Source organism: Pseudophryne corroboree, chromosome 8 (assembly GCF_028390025.1).
Source record: "Pseudophryne corroboree isolate aPseCor3 chromosome 8, aPseCor3.hap2, whole genome shotgun sequence".
NCBI classification, from domain to species: Eukaryota; Metazoa; Chordata; class Amphibia; order Anura; family Myobatrachidae; genus Pseudophryne; species Pseudophryne corroboree.
In genome coordinates, this window is record NC_086451.1 from 358,700,758 (window position 1) to 358,714,306 (window position 13,549).

General features: G+C 43.4%; 1 protein-coding gene across 1 annotated transcript in view; it reads left to right on the forward strand.

Annotated features, from left to right (window-relative positions):
* Positions 1–9,683: 9,683 nt before the first annotated feature.
* Positions 9,684–13,549, forward strand: part of HTR2C (5-hydroxytryptamine receptor 2C) — a 1,161,087-nt gene continuing 1,157,221 nt past the window's right edge. Inside the window, exon 1 of the mRNA XM_063937528.1 lies at positions 9,684–10,148. The gene's annotated coding sequence lies outside the window, so the exon portion shown is untranslated. The remainder of the gene's footprint in view (positions 10,149–13,549) is intronic.

Sequence of the window (13,549 nt, forward strand, 5' to 3'; positions counted from 1 at the left end):
ACAGGTCGGCTACCCCAGGTCAGCACACAGGTGAGAGTCAATAGGGTTAATAAGAAGCACAGAAGTGCTATGTGAGTGGTGTGATTAAAATAATACAAAAATATATACAAAGTGATAGGGAACCATTAGGGAACCATTGTTTTTTCCTTCACAGAATTACCCCTCCCTTTTAGCACCTGAGTGACATCACTATCTGATTGAGCAGTTCACCATTTTTTTGCATTATTACAGCTTGACAAAGGCAACACACGGCTTGACAAATGTTGTCCGCATTTCTGTTGAAATACTTCCACACCGAAGAGCTGATTTTTTTGGTATTTTCACCAGGCATGTCAGCGGCCATATTCCTCCCACGGACAACAGGTGTCTCCCCGGGTGCCTGACTTAAACAAACCACCTCACCATCAGAATCCTCCTTGTCAATTTCCTCCCCAGCGCCAGCAACACCCATATCCTCCTCATCCTGGTGTACTTCAACACTGACATCTTCAATCTGACTATCAGGAACTGGACTGCGGGTGCTCCTTCCAGCACTTGCAGGGGGCGTGCAAATGGTGGAAGGCGCATGCTCTTCACGTCCAGTGTTGGGAAGGTCAGGCATCGCAACCGACACAATTGGACTCTCCTTGTGGATTTGGGATTTCGAAGAACGCACAGTTCTTTGCGGTGCTTTTGCCAGCTTGAGTCTTTTCATTTTTCTAGCGAGAGGCTGAGTGCTTCCATCCTCATGTGAAGCTGAACCACTAGCCATGAACATAGGCCAGGGCCTCAGCCGTTCCTTGCCACTCCGTGTGGTAAATGGCATATTGGCAAGTTTACGCTTCTCCTCCGACAATTTTATTTTAGATTTTTTAGTCCTTTTTTTACTGATATTTGGTGTTTTGGATTTTACATGCTCTGTACTATGACATTGGGCATCGGCCTTGGCAGACGACGTTGCTGGCATTTCATCGTCTCGGCCATGACTAGTGGCAGCAGCTTCAGCACGAGGTGGAAGTCGATCTTGATCTTTCCCTAATTTTGGAACCTCAACATTTTTGTTCTCCATATTTTAATAGGCACAACTAAAAGGCACCTCAGGTAAACAATGGAGATGGATGGATACTAGTATACTTATGGATGGACGAGCGACTGCCGACACAGAGGTAGCTACAGCCGTGGACTACCGTACTGTGTCTGCTGCTAATATAGACTGGATGATAATGAGATAAAATTAAAATATATATATATATCACACTAGTACTGCAGCCGGACAGGTATATATTATGTAATGACGGACCTGCTGGACACTGTCTGTCAGACTCAGCACTGCAGACTCCTAAAGTAAGCTACTAGTATCAAGAAGATAGAAAAAAAAATAAACCACGGGTAGGTGGTATACAATTATGGATGGACGAGCGACTGCCGACACAGAGGTAGCTACAGCCGTGGACTACCATACTGTGTCTGCTGCTAATATAGACTGGATGATAATGAGATAAAATTAAAATATATATATATATATATATATATATCACACTAGTACTGCAGCCGGACAGGTATATATTATGTAATGACGGACCTGCTGGACACTGTCTGTCAGCACTGCAGACTCCTAAAGTAAGCTACTAGTATCAAGAAGATAGAAAAAAAAAATAAACCACGGGTAGGTGGTATACAATTATGGATGGACGAGCGACTGCCGACACAGAGGTAGCTACAGCCGTGGACTACCGTACTGTGTCTGCTGCTAATATAGACTGGATGATAATGAGATAAAATTAATATATATATATATATATATCACACTAGTACTGCAGCCGGACAGGTATATATTATGTAATGACGGACCTGCTGGACACTGTCTGTCAGCACTGCAGACTCCTAAAGTAAGCTACTAGTATCAAGAAGATAGAAAAAAAAATAAACCACGGGTAGGTGGTATACAATTATGGATCGACGAGCGACTGCCAACACAGAGGTAGCTACAGCCGTGGACTACCGTACTGTGTCTGCTGCTAATATAGACTGGATGATAATGAGATAAAATTAATATATATATATATATATCACACTAGTACTGCAGCCGGACAGGTATATATTATGTAATGACGGACCTGCTGGACACTGTCTGTCAGCACTGCAGACTCCTAAAGTAAGCTACTAGTATCAAGAAGATAGAAAAAATAAATAAACCACGGGTAGGTGGTATACAATTATGGATGGACGAGCGACTGCCGACACAGAGGTAGCTACAGCCGTGGACTACCGTACTGTGTCTGCTGCTAATATAGACTGGATGATAATGAGATAAAATTAAAATATATATATATATATCACACTAGTACTGCAGCCGGACAGGTATATATTATGTAATGACGGACCTGCTGGACACTGTCTGTCAGCACTGCAGACTCCTAAAGTAAGCTACTAGTATCAAGAAGATAGAAAAAATAAATAAACCACGGGTAGGTGGTATACAATTATGGATGGACGAGCGACTGCCGACACAGAGGTAGCTACAGCCGTGGACTACCGTACTGTGTCTGCTGCTAATATAGACTGGATGATAATGAGATAAAATTAAAATATATATATATATATCACACTAGTACTGCAGCCGGACAGGTATATATTATGTAATGACGGACCTGCTGGACACTGTCTGTCAGCACTGCAGACTCCTAAAGTAAGCTACTAGTATCAAGAAGATAGAAAAAAAAAATAAACCACGGGTAGGTGGTATACAATTATGGATGGACGAGCGACTGCCGACACAGAGGTAGCTACAGCCGTGGACTACCGTACTGTGTCTGCTGCTAATATAGACTGGATGATAATGAGATAAAATTAAAATATATATATATATATATATATCACACTAGTACTGCAGCCGGACAGGTATATATTATGTAATGACGGACCTGCTGGACACTGTCTGTCAGCACTGCAGACTCCTAAAGTAAGCTACTAGTATCAAGAAGATAGAAAAAAAAAATAAACCACGGGTAGGTGGTATACAATTATGGATCGACGAGCGACTGCCGACACAGAGGTAGCTACAGCCGTGGACTACCGTACTGTGTCTGCTGCTAATATAGACTGGATGATAATGAGATAAAATTAATATATATATATATATATATCACACTAGTACTGCAGCCGGACAGGTATATATTATGTAATGACGGACCTGCTGGACACTGTCTGTCAGCACTGCAGACTCCTAAAGTAAGCTACTAGTATCAAGAAGATAGAAAAAAAAAATAAACCACGGGTAGGTGGTATACAATTATGGATCGACGAGCGACTGCCAACACAGAGGTAGCTACAGCCGTGGACTACCGTACTGTGTCTGCTGCTAATATAGACTGGATGATAATGAGATAAAATTAAAATATATATATATATATATATCACACTAGTACTGCAGCCGGACAGGTATATATTATGTAATGACGGACCTGCTGGACACTGTCTGTCAGCACTGCAGACTCCTAAAGTAAGCTACTAGTATCAAGAAGATAGAAAAAAAAAATAAACCACGGGTAGGTGGTATACAATTATGGATGGACGAGCGACTGCCGACACAGAGGTAGCTACAGCCGTGGACTACCGTACTGTGTCTGCTGCTAATATAGACTGGATGATAATGAGATAAAATTAAAATATATATATATATATATATCACACTAGTACTGCAGCCGGACAGGTATATATTATGTAATGACGGAACTGCTGGACACTGTCTGCAGAATGCGTTTATAAAAACACCACACGACGAGTGTTTAACTTTTTCAGGCAGACAATCACAATATACTGGTGGTCAGCAGACAATCACAATACTGGTGGTCAGTGGTCACTGGTCAGTCACACTGGCAGTGGCACTCTGGCAGCAAAAGTGTGCACTGTACTTAAAATATGTACTCCTGCTATAACTGCTCCCCAGTCTCCCCCACAATTAAGCTGTGTGAGCAGTGAGCACTCAGCAGTCAGATAATGATATACAGTATATGATGCAGCACACTGGGCTGAGCACAGATATGGTATGTGTGACTGTGTCACACTGTGTATCGTTTTTTTTCAGGCAGAGAACGGATTCATTAAACTGGTGGCACTGGTCACTGGTCACACTATCAGCAGCAAGTAGTACTCCTCCTATATTATGCTCCCCAAAATTTGTGTCTCTCTCTCTCTAGTACTATTAGTCACTCTAAACGGAGAGGACGCCAGCCACGTCCTCTCCCTATCAATCTCAATGCACGTGTGAAAATGGCGGCGACGCGCGGCTCCTTATATAGAATCCGAGTCTCGCGATAGAATCCGAGCCTCGCGAGAATCCGACAGCGGGATGATGACGTTCAGGCGCGCTCGGGTTAACCGAGCAAGGCGGGAGGATCCGAGCCTGCTCGGCCCCGTGTAAAAAAAGCTGAAGTTCGGCGGGTTCGGATTCCGAGAAACCGAACCCGCTCATCTCTACTAAAAAGTAGAGAATATTGTAGCACTCACATTACAGAAATAAATTTAAAGCATATAAAATATCATAAAACCATAACACGCTTTAACTATTATGCCAGACTATTGAAATGATGAATATGTTGACACTTCTTCAGACAGACAGTGCAGCTGTGTATGTTTCTGGTTATTACAAAATCTGCTCTTTCTTTGCTCCCGCCTCTATGGGGCACAGGCAAAAATAATCAAAGTTAAACTACTCTGATATTCTGCACAGACGCCCTCATTCAATGCAGTTGGAGGAGCTATCACTGCTGCATACATAGAAGCAACAGTGATAGCTCTAATATAGTAATACAGCAGGAGGTGTCACGCCTGTTGCCGGGCCTGTCTGTGTGACTCATGGGGTCATGTGAGCCCGTCTCCGGATGTCCTACCTAGAGGCCAGGAAATCTATATCATCTGGTGAAGATCCTTTCCTCGTCCCTCCGCTGCAATGACGACAACACACCTCCATTTGGAGAAACTGAGGCCGTCGTTGCCCCCAAACGGCATCAGACTGTCAATCACTGACAGTCCGATGCCACATGCACAGTACCGTTCCGGCGCATGCGCAAAGTACTGAGCAGTGGTACTTTGCTGCATGAGCCGCAACTCCAACCACATCTGAATGAGGGCCAGTGTCACCGTGCGAGGTTCGGATAAATCTCATTGCTAGCTGAATCTGACACATACGATTCTCAGTCGGATGCATTGCCGATGTCAGACACAATGGAGTGATTTTTGTCTTTTGCGCATGCATCTAAGTGGCACCGCCCATGTGTCCAGAGTCCATGCGCAGAGTTGACGCTACAATTGAGACACAGGGGAGATGTATGGCTTCAGAAATGTTTGGAAATGTTTTAGGCATTCCTAGGCGGTGACAGGTAGGTGGCTAAGCGGCTGCACAGAGATTATCCCTCTTATGGGCGTGTTAGGGGAGTGCTGCAGGCGTATCACTGGTTGTGCACAGAGATGCAGAATATTTCACATAGGCGCTCATTTAGACAGATCATTTGCACATTGCATAGGGCTGGTGCAAGTTTCGATGTTGTGTCCGATGGTGCATCGAAAGATGGACCAAGCACTATGTAAGTGTCTAAGGATGCTGAAAGTGGGCGATTCAGTCCTTGCACATTTGTGACTGCAGCAAATGACACAGACATTGAGGTTTCTGCATCCAATTCAGAATCAGGCCCTTTGGCTGGTTAGTGTGGGTGGCATGTGAGAGGCATATGTGGGTCTAAAGGGCATAGCAACAGCACGTGGAGTATGGAGTATGTGTGGAGGTCTGATGCCATGTTTATAGGTGTGATGGACACTGCAAGGTGCATTTTCAAAGGTGTGTTAGGCATGGGTGAAGGTCTGATGGGCCAGTAAGTATCCAGTGCGGAGATCTGAGAACATGTAGAGGGCATGTGGAGAGGTGACACAGAGCTACACACCCTCACCCAGCCTGTACCACCTCCTGTGCAAGTGATCACCACACCTGAGTATCCTCCCAACATGTAACATAAGTGTAACCTCCTTGTAGTACCCTTCTAGCTAACTGGTCCAGTGCTAGACTCTGTTTTGGAAAAGCAAGTGAGAGGCCCAGCTTCCACACAGAGGACTATGGAGATGTGGCAGAGCCGGCCCTAATCAATATGATGCCCTAGGCAAGATTTTGGCTGGTGCCCCCTAGCACCACTTATTTTGGTGATCCTACCCACTATATTTTAAATAAGAACAGTGCGCACATTTGGCGCACACTCCAAAAATGGACGTGTTCTTGCTGGAAAGGGGCTTGGCCACACAATAGTACCCCCAATTCAAATTATGCCACACAGTACTGCAACTTTATTCACATTTTATCATGCGATAGTCTCCCTAATTCGCGTTACATCACACAGTAGTATCACTTTAGTTTATATACATTACTCCTCACAGTAGTGCCCTTTATTCACATAACATCACACTGAATTGCTCCTTATTCACATTACACCACACTATATTGGTCTTTATTCACATCAGACCACACAGTAGTGCCCTTTCTATACATAACGCCACACAGTAGAACACCTTATACACATAATGCCACACATTAGTAATGCATTTATACACATAATACCACACAGTAATGCCCCTTACACATATGACACACATTATTAATGTCCTTATAAAAATAATGCGCCTTACACATTATGCCAACCTTTATTAATGCCCTTATACACATAATGTCCCTTACATATATGCCGCACATTATTACTGCCTTTATACACATAATGACACACATAATGTCCCTTACACATTTACTGCACATTATTAATGCATTTATACACATGGCACACATAGGGTGGTAATCAATTGTTTGAAAAATCAGTTGGGTGTCTGTTTTTTCCTATCTAATAGACAGGAAAAAACAGACACCCAACCGACTTTTCAAACAATTTAATTTCCCCCGTAATGCCCCTTACACACTACTGCACAACCAACCCACCCACACACAGCACTCACACGGCCGCTAAAACTGTGACCTCTGCCTCTGCTACAGATGTGTCCTCATGCATCTTGCCTCAATGCACCATGCAGCAGGAGATGCCTGGCGTGAATCAGCTGGCAGCTCTGCTAACGTCGGGAGCCTTTTTTTTATGAAAATGCATCTTATTTGCATTGCTATGTGGTTAGGATGCACAAGCAGCTTCTGCTGATTAAAATGATATGCTGCATGCCTTTATACTGTGTGCTACTTTGGCTGTATCTGCATACGAAATGCTACACACAGAATATAGGCATGCCGCATATCATTTTAATCAGCAGAAGCTGCTGGTACCCCTAGGCATGCCAAATGCCCTAGGCATTTGCCTAGTTTGCCTATGCCTAGGGCCGGCTCTGAGGCGTGGGGTGGTGCAAGGTGAGGGGGGAAGTCAGGTGCCTCTTTCATTTGTGTGGGCTACAAAATATCTGACAGCAGCTCTGGGTATTATAGAGATTCTAGATCTAGGATCTCCCCCTTAAAAAATTATTGCTACTGACATGTAACAGACAGGTACTGTACTGTGCCTTCTATTGTTTTTTTAATGTGATAGAGCTTTGCAACTACACCAGCAAAAAGGGGGGAGGGTAAGAAGGATAAGGGAGGGGGGGGGATTTGGCTGCGGGAAGGGGTGGTTACAGTTAAGCATCACCAGGGAAGGTTAGGGATAGGAGGCGGGTGGAGGGAGGGTTATGTTTTGGCTGCGGGAAGGGGTGGTTACAGTTAAGCACCACCAGGAAGGGTTAGGTTTAGGGGCTGCGGAAAAGGAGCATTAGTGTTAGGTAGGTTAGGGATTAGGGCTAGAATACCTACTTGCTGTCGGTATCTTGAGCCTCGGGATGCTGATGTCGGTATTATGACTGTCAGCATCCCAAGCGCCAGGATCCCGATACCTTGTACCTTGCATATTGGGACCAATACATACTGCAGTTGCTAATAAAACAGACATGCACAGAAAAATAGCTTATTTCTACCTATATGCAGTACTGTGCGCATCTCTGTGAGGAGCGTGACTGCAGGGCCGTTTCTTGCGGCAGGCGAGCAGTGCAACCGCACTGGGCGCCCGCCGCAGCACTAACTGTGGCTCCCTGCTTCCCCCTCCTATTTCTCCCCGAGTAACCCGCTCGGGGGCCGGAGTTTCACGAAATGACGCGGTTGCGTCGTTACGTCACGACGCAACCCCGCCACTCCGTGAAACTCCCCCCAACCCCCAAGCGGTGTACAGAGGGGGATCCAAGTTAGGAAGATGGAAAGGCCGGCACGAGGAGCGACTGGTGAGGCGGGCCGAAGACGGGTAATCGCCTCTGTAAGTATTCTCTCTCTCTCTCTCTCAATGTGTAAAATGGGGACACCTGCCATAATGTGTGAAATGGGGACTCTTGCCTGCCGTAGTGTGGGGATTTAATGTATCAAGGGCATTGCGGTGTGTGGCATAATATGGTGCAGGGGGCATTACTGTGTGGGGCTTAATATGGTAGATATTTTTTTTTCCCTGTGGTGGTCGTGATCTGTTGGAGCAGGGTCAAAAACTGGATTTTGAGGTCGTCTTTTCAGACGAGGCCATGCCCATTTAAATGAGGCCACACCCAGTTAGATGAGGCCACACATCCTTGCCGGGTGCGCGCACAAGTTTTTTTTTATCTAGATGTGGGGGGGAGGGCACATTTTTAATGTCATGGGGGGGGGGCGCATTTTTAAATCTCGCACTGGGAGCCAAATTGGCTAGAAACAGCCCTGCGTGACTGGTATACTACTAGTCAGCATCGTCAGTGTGTACTTGCACTTTCCTATACCCTGTGCAAAATGCTATCTACTAGGCGTATATACACTTATGTGCTGGTCTGCATGGCCCACGTTTACATGAACACATCACACCCTTCCTGAACTTCATCTCTTCAAGCCCCAGGTCCAAATAATAGAAATCTGCATCCGCACCTATGCATGCGCTCACATTCTGAGTATGCGCAGTGAGAATTTGTGCCAGATACTGTAATACGGGCGTATGTTCAATTCTACAGCGCTACTATAATGCAACAATATTGTTTTTCTGGTGATCTGATCTCAGCAAAATCGCTGGGCAGCGTCTTTGCTAAAAAGCACTTTTCCAAACAGCCGCAGGATTTAAAGCTGTTTTTTTTTTTCTTTTAAAGGCAATCATGTGGCTTGTAAAAGCGCCATTTAGTAAATAAACCCCTAGATGATGCCAGAGGTGGGAATATGAAGCTGTTCTGAGCAAGACTTACAGTACGAAGAAGGGGTATACAGTTGTAGAAAGTCATGTAAAAATATAGCACAGTCAGTTTTATTTTTTATAGATCACTTTTATTTTTTTTTATATAAATAACTATTAAAGCAAAATGAAGAGTCTACATGCAGCACATGTATTGCCATATGCAATGAAACAGCCCAGACATGTTGGTCACCTTTTCCCAGGAAGTGTGATCCTGAAATTGTCTTGGATATGCTAGATTTCCTAATATTATGTATGCAAGCAGTGAGCTCCACAATGGCTTTTAAATCACTTTGCTGTCAAGGCTAGTTTTGGAAGATACCCAAGGCAAGAGAGCATTGGAATCGCCTTAGGTTCACAGCTAGTGATATCTGAAAACACAAAAAACTGACATTAATATTTATCAAAATTGATTGCAGAAAACACAGTTGGACTCTCTTCCCTTTGTTGCAGCTGTGTAGATGGCTCAGTGGATGTCAGGGAAGGTTATGAGTGTACCTGGCTTTTCAGTGGGGCAGCACTTGGTGAGGATCATTCTGCAGATAGATACATGAACGACTAGAGCAAATCAGCAGCAGTTAGCAGGAGGGGGCAGTTTGGGCTGGTGGCATGAAAGCTGTAGCCCCCTATAGTTTGTCTCCAGCCTGCAGGAGAAACAGGTCTCCCCTATCTCCCATGTTATCCACAATTCACACCAGATCTGAGGACTCTGAAGTGCAAGAGAGATGAGATCCGGGTAAAGCTGCATTTTTCTGTGCAGGATACAAGATAGTAGACTGGGCTGTTCTCAGAGGGATTACAGTCTGCACTGTATCACAAGCAGAGAGGCTTTGGAGAACTCAGAGAGAAGAGAAATGACTCCATTCAGAGGAAGGATGAGGAGGCAGGTGTAATGAATGGATGAATGGCTCACTTTCTGGGTGTCTACAGGTAAGTCCCCTTTATAACTGAAAATACAGAGCTTTATTTCCCAGAGGCAGAGTGCACACAATCAGCTAACTGCAGCTGCTGGGGCTGGATGGTGCATCACTCATGGCAGTGTGTGAGGGGCATACTGCAGGGCACAGCGTTCTATTAGCTATTCCAATAGCACCAGTCTCACCTGTATGCCAGAATTAATAGTTATAGCAATGTGCTATGTATCGTGAGCTGCAGCTCAGCCATTCCTCTCACTCATCTACAGTCACGTATCTGGTACATTCTGGCATATTCACCTCCTGTAAAGTTTTCCCTTTCTGTTTTTGTAATTACTCTGTTTCTGGTTATGGAATGCACAAAATTGTCCATTTCTAGATTCCTTTGTAGAGACATTCTATAGAAGGGGTGATCTCATGACACTAGCCGCTGACATACAGTATGACTGATGAGTTCAGTTTTCGTGAATGGTTTGGAATGCATTCTTTATTAAAGGGCCACTGGCAGCATTATAGGGGCCACATGAATAGTTCAACTCACTTTGCAGAGGCGTGTGCTGTACTGGAGCTGTGTATTGCATGATCGCTGTATACTGTATCAGTTGTATTATTATGTCAAGAATACCTCTGGTCACATTGCTTGGAGTGAGAGTTTTTATTAGGGTTCACTACTGTATACTGAATAGATATACATCTATATCTATCTATATCTATCTATCTATATATCTATATATATATTATAAATATCACTATAGATATAAGATAGATAGATTTATAGATAGATGTATATATATTTATAAGAATATAAATATATATACATATAAAAAATATTCATATCATATATATAGATATATAGATAGATATATAGATAGATATATAGACAGAGAGAAATATATATATATATATATATATATATATATAAATATCTGCAAATTTTGATATTTGAAGAGCTTCTGGCATGTAATTGTGCTTATAAAGCTGTTTGATTAGTGCAGCTTCAAAGTGCCACCGATATTACTTTCTGATGGATACACATTGATGTTATTATTGCTAAAGCTGCATGGCAATGTGTAATTACGGTAGCAGTCACTATACATTGCACCAGGTACGGTATAGGGGGAGACACTGTGACAGGTGATTGGATAAATAGAGCACAATGAGAAATACCTTGGCATAATAGCACATTGTGTATCCCTCGTATAATGCATGTCACATTGTATAGAAAACAAAACAGCTCTCTGGCTGCCTATACCCTGAGTATTACAACCACTATAGACTATACATGATCAGAATACCAATCCAGATCTTAAAGTTGATCTATGGCTCACAGTTTACTTTGAACAGGAACTAATGTAGTTCTCTTTCTCTGGACCACAGTAAAGTACAGGAATGTCATTCGCTGCTAATTAAAGTGCCCTTTTATTACCTGCTTGCCAAAGTCAGCATCACACAGCAGCGTCAGTAGAGGGAGTCAAACTCTTGTCTGTGTTCTTGCTGTAGGTAACAGAAGTCATTCTGCGGATATTAGCACGGATTGCAGTCATCAGAACAGATCATTTCATCATTGCTTTAGAGAAATGACTATTTCCTAACGATATCAGGCTATTTGGCCGCTGCCTTTTCAAATTTGTTACATGAGCATAGAGTATCTCATAGAAAACAGATCAGTGGCCAAGTCATAAATTCATATGAGCCCATGAAATATGATCATTTGGAAAACTGTAGATAGTCAGATCTTTAGTGTAGGAGTCTGTAGTACGGTGTAAAAGATTCTAAGGACTGCGGTATGACATCATGGTTCTGTATAGTGTCCCAAAAACACTATATATACTGTACATCTGTCTATATATACTGTATATTATTATTAGTACCAGTTATTTATATAGCGCACACATATTCCGCAGCGCTTTACAGAGAATATTTGGCCATTCACATCAGTCCCTGCCACAGTGGAGCTTACAATCTATATTCCCTATCACATGTACACGCGCCCACATTCATGCTAGGGTTAATTTTTGTTGGAAGAGAATTAATTTACCAGTATATTTTGGGATTGTGGGAGGAAACCCACGCAAGTACGGGGAGAAAATGCAAACTCCACACAGTTAGGGCCATGGTGGGAATTGAACCCATGATCTCATTGCTGTGAGGCAGTAATGCTAACCATTACACCATCCATACTGTATATGTAGTTGTTGTACTCCCTGTATCAATTATATGGAGAGATTAGTGCATACAGTAATTGCTTTCTCTATAACAATTTCTTAGATTTTTTTTTTTTTTTTTTAAACTGGTGCATCTGTGTTTTTTCTTTTACAACCTACAATGTAAGTTCCATATAACTACAATCTATCAGTTTATTCTGAGAGATTAGCTGTCTTTACAGTTGATAAGAGATAAAGCGGGTCTTAAAGTCTGCAGCGCATTTCTTGTCTTGCACAGCTAAGAGGCCTATTTATGAAGTACTAGCAAATCTTTTGGAGGCTGAGTAAAATCATCTTTAGTAACTTAGCTTGCAGTGATATAAGCATTATACAGCCAGCAGGAATTACTGGCGCTGATAGCAGGTATTGTTGCCAGTGGTAGTGCTTTCATGCATGGGGACAGGATGCAATGCTGCCCGAGATGCTGGCCGAACGCGGACATTTTTTAAAGGGGCAATCACCTACAAGGCATGGTTTTGCCTTGTAAGTTATTGCCCCTTTAAAAATATAGTCAGCGTTTGACCGGCATCCCGCACAGGCGCCAAACTCGGACTGCAATACATCCGGCCCATAGGTTGAAGAGAAAGATTGAAACACATTGGCGTGCGCAGAGCATTTTATTAGGGTGTGCACCGTGGGAGGGGTGTGCCTAGCACCACCTATTAAGCTTGTCTACCACCGCCTATTGGGCACTCACTGCAATACACACTTAACGACTTGGCTGCCCCCTCCTCCTCACTGCATAGGGGGCACAGCCAGCATGCAGGTGGGCTGTCTGGGAGACGTGATGGCACAATCGCGTCATCGTGGCTCCACCCCCCTCACTCTACAGTGGTGAGAAAACAGGCACTGTATAACGGAGGTCAGGGTTATGATGACCTCCTTGGTCAGCCCACAAGTGCTTTATTGTATATATATATATATACAGGTAGAGTATCCCTCATCCAAATTTCAAAATCCCACATTTTTGCTTCCCCTACTGTGATAATGACACATATATATGTATATTATATTGCAAACGCAAATATTTCTTATGTGTATAGCACAAAGATGTGAGTAAGTGATCATCAAATGTCTATCACATTCTCTCTTCTGTATCTCAGTTGGCGATACACAGCAGAACCCAAATTTCTGCTGACAACACAATGCTTCTCCCCTATACTAATATCTTTTCCACTCTGCCACCCCCTTCTTTCCACACCCCCTCTCAAGT